The sequence below is a fragment of the Panthera leo genome, chromosome A1 (assembly GCF_018350215.1).
Source record: "Panthera leo isolate Ple1 chromosome A1, P.leo_Ple1_pat1.1, whole genome shotgun sequence".
NCBI lineage: Eukaryota > Metazoa > Chordata > Mammalia > Carnivora > Felidae > Panthera > Panthera leo.
Window position 1 is genome coordinate 201,921,768 of NC_056679.1, and position 13,876 is coordinate 201,935,643.

At 37.1% G+C, this 13,876-nt stretch overlaps 1 long non-coding RNA gene across 1 annotated transcript in view; it reads left to right on the forward strand.

The window, feature by feature from the left end:
* Nucleotides 1-6,192: 6,192 nt before the first annotated feature.
* The window catches only part of LOC122201864, an 81,878-nt gene continuing 74,194 nt past the window's right edge, over nucleotides 6,193-13,876 (forward strand). The window contains exon 1 of the long non-coding RNA XR_006194354.1: nucleotides 6,193-6,264. This is a non-coding gene — a long non-coding RNA (uncharacterized LOC122201864). The remainder of the gene's footprint in view (nucleotides 6,265-13,876) is intronic.

Consider the following 13,876-nt stretch of genomic DNA (forward strand, 5'->3'; position numbering starts at 1 on the left):
AACAGTTTTTTGGTAGAACATTTTGGGTTTTCCATATAAAGTATCATGTCATCTGCGAAGAGTGAAAGTTTGCCTCCTCCTGGCCGATTTGGATGCCTTTTATTTCTTTGTGTTGTCTGATTGCTGAGGCTAAGACTTTCAATACTATGTTGAATAACAGTGGTGAGAATGGACATCCCTGCCATGTTCCTGACCTAAGGGGGAAAGCTCTCAGTTTTTCCCCATTGAGGTAGATATTAACATTGGGTCTTTCATATATGGCTTTTATGATCTCGAGGTATGATCCTTCTATCCCTACTTTCTTGAGGGTTTTTATCAAGAAAGGATGCTGTATTTTGTCAAATGCGTTCTCTGCATCTGTTGAGAGGACCATGTGGTTCTTGCCCTTTTATTGAAGTGATGTATTACATTGTCTGTTTTGCAGATATTGAGCCAGCCCTGCATTCCAGGTATAAATCCTACTTGGTCATGGGAATAATTTTTTTAATGTATTGTTGGATCCAGTTGGTTAATATCTTGTTGAGGATCTGAGTCTATTTTCTTAAAAAAAATTAAAGAAATTCTAAGCATATACATAATCTCTGTATCATTTAGAACTAGAAAGCTAGAAGAAATGGGAAGGCAGCTTATAAAATACTAGAAATTTCCCACCTGCAAGAAATGAATCCACCTGTAAGAAAAACAGTAATATATATATGTATATATATATATATACATATATATATACATATATATATACATATATATGTATATATATATGTATATATATTGGGCACAGTGGAAAAACAGGCAAGAATAGGGAATAAAAAAAGACAAAGTAAGAAGATTAAAAAATCTTCTGTTGAGAGCTAATTTTAGACATTTTATAGAAAGCCAGCCTTGCATTATGAAATCACTTCATGGCACAATTCTCATTTACTGCCTGGTATGTGGACTGGTTTTACACTAGGTGAAGACTGTTTAATTTCCATTGTCTTCTATCATGGAATTTCCTTGCTGATTACAGAGAAGCAGAAAGAGTTAGGGCTTTCCCATCCCAGTTTTCCACTTTCCTTAACATCTGGTGACTGACTGTTTTACTTACTGTGAGAAACCACAGACTTGTGTCCAGGACTAATAGTGATAATTGATGACCTGATCTCTCCAGGCAACCCTTTCTCCACTGTCAGGATATGTTTCATAACTACCTTTCCCAGATCTTGAACTAAGCTCAAATATCTCATTCTGAACTATTGGTTATGTTACCCAAGATACAATTAATCTAAAACGGCTAACTAGAGTATTAAGTAAATTTAGATAAACCAGGGGATTCTTTTCCTTAAACTTTATTTATTTTGAGAGAGAGAGACAGAGTGCGCACACATGCAAGTGTGAGTAGGGGGAGGGGCAGAGAGCGAGAAGAAGAGAGAGAATCCCAGGCAGGTTCCTCACTGTTGGCACCCAGCCCCAGGCAGGGGGTGGGGGTGGTGAAGAGGGGAACCCTCACACCATGAGATCATGACCTGAGTGGAAATCAAGGGTGAGAAGGCTAACTGATTGAGCCACCCAGGTGCCACAATTGGGAGTTTTTTTAATAGAAAAACTTTACAGGGGTGTTTTGTTGCTGCTGCTACAATTATGAAACCTGAAGAAATAATAATAATAAAGGTAATAATTACAATGGTGAATCAAGAAATTATAATTGTTTACATGTTTATTGTTTATGCAGATGTATAACTTAATGATAGTCTTTTTTTATATTTAAAGTTACATAATTTACATGCATAAACAAACATTTACAATAATCATAATTACAATAATTGCTATTTTGGCCGTAAAACTCAGCCCCTCCTCCATCCCACTCTAATAATGAATCTCATCACATTAGATGCTCACTTGCCCATTTGTGTCATCTCCTAACAGGTTCCACCACCCTCCCACCCTTGCTCGCATCTGATTGATCAGGAGACTCTGTTGGAGGTGTTTGGCCACAACTACCTCAAAGAGACAACCTCTCCGCCTGCCATCTCCAAGCAAGAAGATAAGTATGGACACAGCCAAGAACAAATTGGTGGACTAGGTGTTTCAAGCAAATCTACCCAGACTCATCATTCTGGAGTCTGGCTCACACCATCTCTCAAGCAACCCTGAGTCCTCCAAAACTTCCCTGGAAACAATGGTCAAAGTTCCATCTGGATGTCGATGTTTCCCAGGAGCCGGGCAAGGACTGAAGGGCTGGATTCTGTCTCAACAGAGGTGCGAAGGGAAGAGGGCCAAACGAGCCGTGTTTGGGGAGGGAACTCCACATGCACCTACCAGGAGTCTATGACCTTCCAGGATGCCCAGGGCCCTGAGACCCAAGACTCAGGATACAGGGGCAGGCTCCTGAGGCAGTAGGTCTATGTCTGTCTGGCAAGGTCAAAGGTCGTAGCATCCCCAATTCACGGTTCCATTATCCTTGAGGCCAGCTGTTCCTCCCTGAAGCTGGGTCAGGTCTAGAACTTTCCCCAGGAGTCTATTGCTCCAACTCCTCAAGCTTTTCCCCTGAAGGACAACCCCAGGGATTTGATCTCTTTCAGACCCAGCCAACTAGCCAGCACTCTGCACTTGGGGACCTGACCCCTTTACCTAAGCTCCTCTATAAGAAAGTGTTTTCCTCCAGGTGCCTGGGTGACTCAGACTGTGAAATGCTGGACTTGCGGTCAGGTCATGGTCTCACAGCTCTCCAGCCCCACAACTGGCTCTCTGCTGACAGCTCAGAGCCTGGAGCCTGCTTTGGATTCTGTGTCCCTCCCGCCCCGTCCCCCCCCCCCCCCCTTGCAATCTGTCTCTCTCAAAAATAAACATAAAAAAAAAAAAAAAGAAAAAGATAAAACGGAAGTGTTTCCCTCGTTTGAATACCATGGGGGAAGCCTGTGGGCGGGCGAGGACCGGGAGCTGGTGGTGCGGCTGTGTGTGGGGATGGAGGGTGGGGTTCCCCAGGAAGGTAAACAGGAACCCTGATATCTCGCAGGGTGCACTATGTGGCTTTAGGTGGGTGGGGGGAAGAAGCGCAGGTCCTGGTGGAAGGGCAGGGAGAGAAGGGGCTGGGATGCGCTCAGCATCAGGAGAGGCTCAGAAAAAGGCTGGGTCAGGCGTGAGGCACGGCTTCTGCAGCCACTCTTCCAGGAAGAAGCCCGATATCTCGAAATCTTAGAGATCTACGGGTGCCGGCAGGGGAGTCAACACCGCGATGTCAGGTGCAGAGGTTCTTCTCCCAGACTCCTTTGGCTTATCAAGAAAACTCCAATTCCTTCCCTTCCATCCCCCCGAGAGACAGTGCTGCCGGCGCTTGGCTCCAGAGGCCAGGCCAGGTGTGGGGAGAACGGGCTGTGGCCCAAAGGCGGTGCAAAAGCGCACCCGCCGAGCGCAGACTGAGGCGGTGAACTGCGCAGGCGTGGACTGTGGGCCGCAAAACTGTTGTTTCCCTGAGGACCTAAGGCTGCAGGTGGCCCTCCAGATTCTGGTGCGGAGCTCTGGGATGCAGCCGGAAGTCAGCCAGGGTCCCAGGCCTCAGCAACCCCAACTCTCTGTTCCCTTAGCCTCAGGGCACTTGACCCTCCCACGGCTGCGAGGTGTATAGAGTTCGTCCCAGGAGATCAGCTACTGGTAAATAAGAAGTACACTTAAATAAGTTGTTTTTAATGATAATCGTACCATTCACACCAAAATAGCAGGAGAGGCAGATAATGGGCTGTGAGCTAGCTATGTATTTTGGAAAGCCTCTCCTATTCATTATACTGTACAATTGTACAACTATATTTTACAAGTATCTTGAATGTTATTTTTAAACAGCCTTTATTTGTAGGCTACTAAGTATTTGGGTATTTAAGAAATTTTGTGTAGGTATTTGTCATACAAATAGAGTGAAAAAGATCTTTTCTGTTGAATAATGTCAGTGGAGGGCAAACATGGTATATGGTGATATATCTTTCCTGCGATTGGTATAGAATATTTTAGCACATAGGGAATTGAAAAGTATGGTCAAAATAGAGCAGTTTTCTGGAAAGCACAAGTAGGATTTTCTTTTTAATTTGCTGCTAACTACCTGTGGGACTCTGAAGGAGCTCCATCAGCATATTTTCTGAACAAGATTCAGTTTCAGGTGGAGAGATAACCCAAATTGTATTGGCCAAACTGAGGTCATCTGTCCACCCATTGGTCAGAGGAGAATTGAGCCCCTTGATTTACAGTCTTATCAAGGACATGCCCTAAAGGGAAAGGTTCTTTTGTTGAAGAAAAATTGATACATTTTTTATGAGAGGGGGGAATAGATTCCTGTAAGACAATAAAATGGATTTCCACTTAGGATAGGTGGTCATTAGTGTCCTAACAGCCTTAGTTTCTTAACATTCTGAAATTGATTTATTCTATTTACTGTACCTTATTTGCTGCTGTTTTATTTAGAAGTTGCTAGAAACTGTGCCAAGTTCCAGTCTTTTAATCTTAGATGAAAATAAGCAAGGTCAATTTTTAAAATGTGACACAGTTGTATTGCATTTGTGATGTACATTTTTTACCTTCTGTCAAAAGATAAATTGAGTCACATAAAAATTTTCAAGAATTTGCAAAAAAATTTTTTCCCAAGAATTTGAACAACCATTAGTTTGAATCAGGCAGCACCAAATCAAAAGTGGTTAGGAACACTTTGCTAGCATGACCTAGGATAAAGGCTTTTTATACAGCAGATGTGGAAGCACAGCAAGAAAATTAATTAACTGATTAGGTACAGCCTAAGCAGTTGCCTTATTTGGGAAAGCGTAGTTGCCTCTTTGTGATTGGTTGTTTATAAATTTTATTTTCTCTGATACAAGTTGTATTTACAGGAATAGACTCTGGTTTAGATTTTGGTTTGCTTATGTAGGCTACTAATGCTTTGGAGCTGCTGTAAGAAAAGAAATCTCATTTAAATCTCTGAGTGAACTCTTGGGGAGCCTGGGTGGCTCAGTCAGTTGAGTGTCAGACTTTTGATTTTGGCTCAGGTTGTGATCCCAGGGCTGTGGATTAAGATTCCCTCTCCCCCTCTTCCTCTCCCCCTCTCCCTCTCTTCCTCTTCCTCTCTCTCTCTCCCTCTTCCTTTTCCTCTCTCCCCCTCCACCCCTCCCTGACTCATGCTATCACACACACTCTCAAAATAAATAAATTAATTAATTGAAAAATCTCTGAGTGAACTCTTCCTTTCCAATATTTTTTACTCCACCTATATGATGATGAACCCTATACCTATATCTAGAGCAGACCTCTCTTTTTGAGCACTGAAGTCTATTTGTCCTGTGACACTCTGTCTAGACATCTTTCTTCCCAAACCCTCTCTTCTTCCAGAGCTCTAAATCTTAATGGCTAAGCTGGAAAGCTTGGAGTCATCTGTGACTTTTCCTTCACCAAACATTAATTAATTGTTTAAAAATTGGTCGTCCCTACCTTCTAAATCACTTTGTTCTTTGCCCACATTTTGATTTATGTGTTTAATGCTTGCCATTAATTAATTGAGTAATATAATATGTTACCTGCTAACTGAGTCATTCACAGAGGTGGAGAAGATAGACAAAACGAAATAATTTTAGTTATTTAATAAATGCTGTTTTGGTGGTATGAATAAATTGTCTTAGGTACTTTAGATAGTGTGCAGTAGTGGGAAAGGGATGCTATAGAAAGACAGGCCTGTATTTGAATCCTGATGAGCTGTATGGCTTTGGGCAGATAATACAATCTCCCTTAACCTCCTTTCCTCATCTATTAAAGTGGAGATGAAGATATCTATCTTATGGGACTCATGCAAGCGTTATACATGATTATGTAAGTGTATCATATAAATATATGTATATTATGTGAGGTTATATATAGTATACACATATACTATATATATATGGCATGAGATATATAAGTTTACACATTTGACATTGGACATGCATTTATTTGCAGGTACTGTTTGTTAGCTACTGTTAAAGTTTTTATAGTGCCACTATTTAAGGAAATTTATAATCTAGGGGATAAGACAAAAGAACAATAAAGGCTAACATTAGAGATGGCTTCTGTTATCAGTACTGTTTTAATACCCTATGGGTAATAATCCATTTACTTTGTAGAATAATCCTTTGAAGTAAGTGCTATTAATATATTGACATTAGAATAAAGACATTGAATTACTGATATAATAACTAATTTGCTCAAGGTCATACCTCTAGTTAAGTATGGAGCATGGGGTTGAATTCAAGGACTAGTAAAGTTTCGGGAAAAAAGATACAGGTAAGAATAAAAAGTCACTGATTTGTGGAAGTTTATATATAATAGATACTGTTTTCTTGATGAAGCAGTATTTAAATTAATCTTCTAAGAGTAAAGGGAGGTGTTGGTAATTTTACAGTTTATCTTAGAATGTAGTGAATTACATGTTCAAGTAAACTGTTGGACTTACAAATCACAGAAACAGATGAATAAGTTTATAACCTAATCTATGCTATTGGATTAAATTCCCTGCAATGATATTACTTAGATAAATCTATTCATTGAACATGTTTGCCAGCATAAATGCCTTTCTTTGGGTGCATGCATGTAGAGAATCATCTTTATTTTCTTATTAGAATACCTCAACCAAATGCCAGAAGTTGGGCTGGGAGTGAGGAGGATAGGTTTTTAATGTTTTGCCTTCTTGTAGATGATGAGTGCAATTTCACAAGCATATCTATCTTACCTTTATGGTTTGCCATCCTTAAAGAAACTTGTTACTCTTGAATAGGACTGGTGAGTTACTAGAAATTGCTCAGAGCAACGGCTTCTTTTTTTTTTTCCCCACTAAGGGGAAAGTAACCAACAGGAGCCAGACACTGGATGTATCTTTTACAGCTGGTACGCACGTAGTTTAGCAGTTTATATTTGATTTATCTGTATGCCACTCAGTAGAGCTTAGCATTTTTTAAAAACAAAATGTGATGTGAGGTTAGCAAGATCACTCATAAAAGTAGATCTGAAGAAAGAGTCTGAATTCTCTTTGAATTTCCATCTGAGCTGTTTAAATGCTGACCCACTGGCAGGTGCTTACATGAACACTGGATACTGTTCTTTGACACCATCTTGGACAAAAATAAGCCTTTCTTTGGGTTTTGCACACTCCAAGGGAAACCAGAAAATGTAAGGAGGTGCCAGACGCAAAGATCAGCAAGGCTATAAAAGGACAAACAGCCCAAGGTACCAAATGTTTCTTCTCTAGTTGGAAATTTTGTACAGAACATGAAAGATGAAAGTGAGATCAGGAATGAGTAAGGGCTGCACTGAAACAAAACAAAACAAAGCAATTGCAGACTTTTAAAATAAAAAGGAAATGTGAATTTTGTGAGAATATATTTTCACATCTTTATTGCCTTCTTCCAGATCCCCTGTATTTTGACAATATTCTTATGGAGTTCTTAAGCAAATGACATCAGACATTTCTGAAGAAAATACTTTCTTAAGGTGGCTTTAAAAATTTTTTTAAAAAAAGATTTGAGTGTAGAATGAAAACATTTTGGCTGTTAGCATTTCTGTTAGGAATTTGTATCAATTTCCTTTCTTTAAAGCAGTAGTTTCTCTGCATGTACATTCATGCACACTTCTTCTTTACCTGTATTTTTTAAGTCTTTGATGTGAAATAAATTTAAGTTTTTCCAAAATGCGTTTTCTATAATATGGGCTGGATGTATTAAAAACTTGTGATAAGGAATTTAAATGATTATTTAGTTAGAAAAAATGAAGTAATACTTCACTTCAAAAGTGAAGTAGTCTTTTTAAAAACATTCCATATATCGCGTTGAAATAACACATGTGCAAACTTTAGCTCATAGTCTGTTTAATTGCAGAAGTAAGTAGTTACTTGTGTGGTGGTTTGCTTAATTTTACGGCAGGGCAGCAACTTCTGGAGATGAATCATGAGTTTTTGAATGAAGGTAACCCCCTAGTCTTTCACTCCTAATTGGAAACACAATCAAGGATATAGTGGTGGGTCAAGACTCACTCTGGCCAATGAAAGTAAAGAGAAGTCTGCTGGAAGTGGGTGGTCTTTTGCAAAGGCTTTGATTTCTTGATAATGAGGGCAGATACAGCTTTCTTCTTAACACCCTCTTCCAGCCTTAAGCAAGATCTTAATGCCTGAAGCCCCAGTGGTCATATTTGGCCAAGAGACAACAAGGATTAGGATGAAAAGTCAACAAGATAATAACCTGAAAATAGAAAGTGCCTGTGGCCTTGAAAGCATTCATGAGCAGCTAACCAAACAAGACCTGCTAAGCAAACTGCCTATTTTGGGGCTTCTTAGATATGAAAATAAACCTTTGTTTATTTAAGTCAATATTAGTTTAGCTGCTGCTACTTTTTTTTTTGTTTATTTATTTATTTTGAGAGAGAGAGAGAGAGAGAGCGCACGAGGGAGGGGCAGAGAGAGGGAGAGAGGGAGAGAAGCCCAAGCAGGCTCCCAGCTGTCAGCACAGAGCCCCACTCAGGGCTGGATCTCAAGAACTGTGAGATTGTAACCTGAGCTGAAAGCAAGAGTCGGATGTTTAACCGACTGAGCCACCCAGGTGCCCCACTCACCATAATGTTTTTGAGATTCATTCAGTACATTGCAAATATTGGACTTGTTCTTTTTTTACTATTGAGTCCATTGCATGGATATACCACAGTTTGTTTAATCATTTACCTATTAAAGGACATTGGATTGTTTCCAGTTTTGGAGGATTATGGGTAGAGCTGTTGACAACATTTGTGTAAACATATGTTTTTATTACTCTAGGGCAAATTACTCAGGAGTGGGAGTGCTGGGTCATATTTCATCTTTCACTTTTAAGATACATGGTGAATATATATTTCACTTTGTTAGAAACCGTCACATGCTTTCTAGAGTAGCTGTTTCATTTTGCGTTCCCACAACGATGTATGAGCGTTGCTTTTGTTCCACATTCACAGCAGCACTTGATATTATTGAAATGCTTAAATTTTAAATAATTTTAGTATGTAATAATCACAATATACCTTTTCATTTATTTAGGCCATTTAAAGTTTTTTTTGGTCAGTGTTTTTTAGTTTTCATCATGCTGATGTTTTATTAGGTTCATACCTAATAACTTCATATTGGAGATATTGTACATATGATTTAAAAATTTTTGGTTTCCAATGGTTCTAATTTCCAGTTGCTGGTATGTAGAGATATGATTGGTGTATGTTTTCCTTCTATCTTGTGACATTACTTAGTTCAATAAATTAGTTCTAGGAGTTTTAAAAAATAGATTTCTTAGAATTTTACATAGACAGTCATGTTACCCATGAGTAGTAACTGTTTTATTTCTGCCTTTCCAATCTGTATGCCTTTAATTTCTATTTCTTGTGTTATTGTGCTGATTAGGACTTTAGTGAGATGTTGAGTAGAAGTGGTGAGAGCGGACACCCTTGTCTTGCTTCCAGTGTTAGGTAGGAATCATTTCGTTTTCACCTTTAAGTAAGATATTAGATGTAGATTTTTTTAAAAGGTATTAAAAAATAAGATTGAAGAAGTTCCTTTATATGCTGAATTAGCTGAGACTTTTTATCATGCATGGATTTTGAATTTCGTCAAATGCTTTTTCTGCATTAAATATCATAATATGTTTTTTCCCCTTATACTGTTAATGTGGTGGATTATACTGATTGATTTTCAAACATTGAACCAGACTGTGAATGCCAGGGGTAATTCTACACTTGATTGTGGTTCACTCTTCTTTTTACGCATTGCTATATTTAATTTAAAGAATATTTCCTGAGGATTTTTTCCTCTTTGTTCATGAAATATGTTGGTAGGTAGTTGTATATTCTTATCCTGTCTTTTCCCACCTTTAGTGTCACATTAATGCTAGGGTTCATAAAGCGAATTAGGAAGTGTTCTATACTCTTCTGTTTTCTGGAAGATGTTGTATAGGATTGGTGTTATTTCTTTCTTAAATGTTTTTTAAGAAATCACCAGTAAAACAACCCAGACTTCTTTTTCAGAAGGTTTTAAACTATAGAGTCAATTTCTTTGGTAGTTTATAAAGCTATTCAGATTATTTATTTCATTTTGAGTGAGTTTTGATAGCCAATGACTTTCAAGGAATTAGTCCATTTCATCTAAGTTGTTGAATTTCCATGTATAGAGTCGTTTATAGTATTCCCTAATTGCTATTTTAATATCTGCATGCTCTGTAGTGATATCCTTTCTTTTACCCCCCATGTTGGAAATTCTTGTCTTCTTTCTTTTTTTCTTTGTGAGCCTTGCTAGAACTTACATTTTTTTATTCATATTTTCAAATAACTGGTTTTTAGTATCTTTGATTTTCAGAATTGTTTTTGATTTTTTATTTCAATGATTTCTTCTTTTATTTTTATTATTTCCTTTCTTCTAATTTTTTTGGTTTCATATTGCTTTTTTTTCCAGTCCCAAAGAGTGGAAACTTAGGTTATTGATCTGAAGTTTTCTTTTCTTTCTTTCTTTTTTAAAATTTTTTTTAAATGTTTTTATTTATTTTGACAGAGAGAGAGAGACAGAGCATGAGCAGGGGAGGGGCAGAGAAAGAGGGAGATACGGAATCTGAGGCAGGCTCCAAGCTCCGAGGTGTCAGCACAGAGCCCAGCGTGGGGCTCGAACTCACAGACTGTGAGATCATGACCTGAGCCGAAGTCAGATGCTCAACCGACTGAGCCACCCAGGCGCCCCTGAAGTTTTCTTTTCTACTATAAGCATTTAATACTGTAAATTTCCCTTTAAGCACTGCCTTATTTGCATCTGATAAATTCTGATAATATGTAAATTCATTTCCATTTAGTTCAAATTATTTTCTAATTTCCCTTGAGGCTTACTCATGGAACCATGAATTATTTAAAAATGAGTTGTTTGGTTCCCAAGCATTGGAGACTTTACCCTTGAATCTTTATATTATTGATTTTAGTTTAATTCCATTATGAACAGAGAACATACTTGGTATAGTTTCATTTCCTTTAAATCTGTTAAGATTTAGTTAATAGTTTAGGATATGTTCTATTTAGCAGCTGTTCCACATGCATTTGAAAAGACTAGGTGTTATGCCTTCATTGGAAGGAATCTTCTATAGATTTCAATTATATCCTATGGGTTGATGATGTTATTCAGTTCTATAACCTTGCTCATTTTCTGTTTACTAGATCACTGATAAAGTAGTGTTGAAGTCTTCAACTACATCCATGAATTTGTCTAGTTTTCATTTAATTTTTGTCAGTTTTGGTTCATGTATTTGAAGATTTGTGGTTAGATGAATACACATTTAGGATTGTTAAGTTTTCTTGCTGAATGGATTCTTCTATCATTAAGTAATGTCCCTCTTTATCCCTAATATTTTTCTTGGCTCTGAAGTCTACTTTGATAATAATATAACCACTTCAGCTTTCTTTTGATTAGTTTTTCATGGTATTTGTTTTTTTATCCTATTACTTACAACCTACGTATAATATTTATTTCAAGAGAGTTACATGCCAATAGCATAGAGCTGTGTTGTTTTATTTCAAATCCTTATTGACAGTGTCAAATAAGTGTCAATCTTTATATGGTATGTTTAGATCATTTACATTTAATAATTAAGTATTGACACATTTGGAATTAGGGCTACCACTTTATATTTGTTTTTTGATAATTCCTTTTATTTTTAATTTTTCTGTCTCCCCTTGCTTATCTTCTTTTGGGTTATTTGAACATTTTTTTTTTTTTTTACTATTTCATTTTATCTGTTGTGTTTACTGTATTGTTTTGAATGTTTTTTAAAAAAATATTTATTTTTGAGAGAGAGAGAGAGAGAGAGAGAGGGAGAGAATGGGGGAGGGGCAGAGAGAGAGGGAGAGAGAGAACCCCAAGTAGGCTTCACAGTCTCAGCACAGAGCAGAACTTGGGGCTTGATCTCACGAACTAAGATCATGACCTGAACTGAAATTGAATTGGACGCTTACCCACTTAACCAACTGAGCCACCCAGGCGCCCCTTGAATGGATTTTTTAATTGGTTGCTTTAGTGTGTAAAAGTACATACTTAAGTTTTTACAGTTTATTGGGGATCAATATTTTATTACCTCAGATGTGATACGGAAACCTTATTTTTATGCAGGTTCTTTAACCCCTACCCTTTATTTTGCAGTTATCTTACATGTTATATGTACATGTATTGAAAGGTCTATCAGAAAATGTAGTTTTTTCTTTTAGCCATCAGACGTGTATTAAAGAACTCAAGAGGGAAAGCAATAATCTGTATTTACTGAAATGTTACCTATTTCTATTGCTTTTCTTTCCTTTCTGATACTCAAAACTGCCTTCTGATAACATTTTCCTGTGCCTTGAAGTGCTTCTGTTAGTAATTATTTTAAAGCTTTTTTGCTAGCTCTGAATTTTCTAAGTTTTCCTTCATTTGTGAATGTCTTTATTTCACCTTATCTATAAAATATTTCTGCTGTATGCAGAAAGCTAGGTCACCAGTTCTTTTCGTTTAGCACTTTACAAACGTTGTTTCACTTCCTTCTGACTGTTGTTGTTTCTGACTAGAAATCCTCAGTTTTTTTGTTTTTGTTTTTGTTTTTTTCCAAATCACTGTTTTATTAGAAGTAATGTAACATTTTCCTGTGGCTGCTTTCAAGATTACTTGTTTATCTTTGGTTTTTGGCAGTTTGATTATTATGGATATTGGACATGGTTTTTTTATGTGTGTGTTTATCCTGTTTGGGCCTTCTCAGCTTCTTGAATCTGTAATTTTAAGTTTCACCAAGTTTGAGATGTGTTTATCTCTTATTTCTTTAAGTATATTTTTTATACCACATTTTTTCTACTCTTTTTCTGAGACTTCAGTGACACAAATGTTAGACCTTTTGGTATTTCCCCACAGTTTCATGTCTGTTCATGTTTTAAATAAATTGTTTTCTCTCTGTTAAGAAAACTGCATAGTTTCTGTTGATCTCTTTTCAAGTTTATTCACTTTTTTCTGTCAGCTCTATCCTAATATTGAGCCCATCAAGTAATATTTTAAAATTTTGGTTATTATTTTAGTTTGAAACTTTCCATTTGCTGTTTCTTTAGAACTTCTATTTCTTTGTAGTGCCTTTCTAGTTTCTGTTGATTTCAAGAGATTTTTGTCTTAATTTTTTGCAACATTTAAAAAATAACTGCATTGAAGCCTTTGTCAAACAATTCCCGCATCTCTGTCAACTTGGTGTTGGCATATGTTGATTGACTTTTTACATGCAAATTGAGATTTTCCTGGTTGTTCATATTCCAAGTAATTTTGGATTGTATCCTGGACGTTTTGCATATTATGTTATGAGACACTGAGTCTTTTTAAATTCTATGAGGAATGTTGAGATTTTTGTATTAGCAGGCAAAATACCCAATGGCCTTCTAAACCACAAGCCCCAGTTGGTACTCCCTTGGCTATGATTACAATGTCAGTTCTGTTTTCAAAGCCTTTTCAGTGCTATTTGTGTCTGCCCCATGTGTGTGCTAGTTAGGGGCCAATCTGAGACTTGGACAGTATATATATCTTAGTTCAGTTTTCAGAGTCCATTTAGGGTCAAAACCATATATACACAGCTCAGTGGTAAGTTTAGTAGCCCGTAAGTTAATTTATAAGGTTTCTTTTCCCAGATTCTCCCTCTGCAGTCTCACTGGTATGTTCTGATGCCCTTGGAGTCCTCTGGCTTGAAATAGGAGATTTTATTTACTCTTATAAATAGTATAGTTCTGGCTTATTAAATCCACTGGGTTGATAAGGAATTTTTAAATTATGAGGTAATTTAAGGAATAAGGAAATTTCATATTACTTAAAAATATTGGGGTACTTCCTTGTAAGAATTACTATAAAAATTGTCATTGT